This window comes from Sinocyclocheilus grahami, unplaced genomic scaffold, assembly GCF_001515645.1.
Source record: "Sinocyclocheilus grahami isolate Dianchi unplaced genomic scaffold, SAMN03320097.WGS_v1.1 scaffold32197.1, whole genome shotgun sequence".
Taxonomy (NCBI): domain Eukaryota; kingdom Metazoa; phylum Chordata; class Actinopteri; order Cypriniformes; family Cyprinidae; genus Sinocyclocheilus; species Sinocyclocheilus grahami.
The window spans coordinates 1,101-2,154 of NW_015521432.1; the positions used below are offsets into that span (position 1 = coordinate 1,101).

A 1,054-nucleotide genomic window follows, 5' to 3' on the forward strand; every position below is an offset into this window, starting at 1 on the left:
ACACACTCACACTCACACACACACACACACACACACACACACACACTCACACTCACAGACACACACACACACACATGCTCTCGCCCCTTGAGTCACACACCTTCATTGTCCTTTGGTGTGTATTAAAAAAAATATATTATAAGCTGAACGGTTTGCTATATCAATCTTGTGTGAATATATATTTTCCTTTTCCTTTGTGGTTATATCCATTGAGAACTGGACTCTTGAATCTATCGAATTGAATGCGGGAATAAACTTATAGAGTCTGATGGGATGTGAATGTGTTGCTGTGTCTGTCAGTGAAGCTCAGTATCTGCATTAATATAATCACGCTTCTGTTTCCAGGATTCATCATTGTTGCAGTTTTACCAGTGTTTACCACAGTGACGAATTATAACTGGGACGCACTGTGTGGTCAACAGATGGGCTGTAAGTGTTTGATGAATTCTGCTCTGATCCCTGATATAAACACAAATAACTCATCAAGATCAATATATAATTCGTTAATGCTCTCTGTTAGTCATTATGAATTTCTCATCTGCACAGATGTAGAGTGGAGGGTTAAATGAGAATAGAAATACTTCCAGTGATTTCAGACGTGATCATCTGTGTTCAGTTGTTTTGAGCATCTGTGAGATGTTTTATATATGCTTAAGTCAGTGTCAAACACAGATGTGCAGTTCTTCAGTAATATTACAGCTGTGTTTCAGGTTCACCTGCGGTCAGGAGATCAGTGTGGTTAACTCTCATGATGCTGATCACTGCTGTCCTGGTCTACTTCTACATCATAGCTCTGGAAAATGAAAAGGGTATGATAATATGATATATATCAGGAGCTGAAACATCTTACATGCATGCTACAGTGAAGTGTTTGTTTGTCAGTAATGAGCTCTTGCTGAAGCTGATGTGTTTGTTGGTGTTCAGATCGTGTCGGATGGGCCTGTATGATTGCGTTTCTCCAGTTACTCTGGGCACTGATCAACTTCACACGCTCATTTACATACGGTACAGTATTAATCATCTGCTCTGATCATCTTCTCACTGCGATGATTTC

The 1,054-nt window shown here is 39.8% G+C and overlaps 1 long non-coding RNA gene across 1 annotated transcript; it reads left to right on the forward strand.

The window, feature by feature from the left end:
• Positions 1-269: 269 nt before the first annotated feature.
• LOC107580356 (uncharacterized) lies at positions 270-999 on the forward strand. The gene is made up of 3 exons (XR_001608629.1): positions 270-429; positions 711-809; positions 925-999. It is a non-coding gene; the product is annotated as an uncharacterized lncRNA (long non-coding RNA).
• The last annotated feature ends 55 nt before the right edge of the window (positions 1,000-1,054 follow it).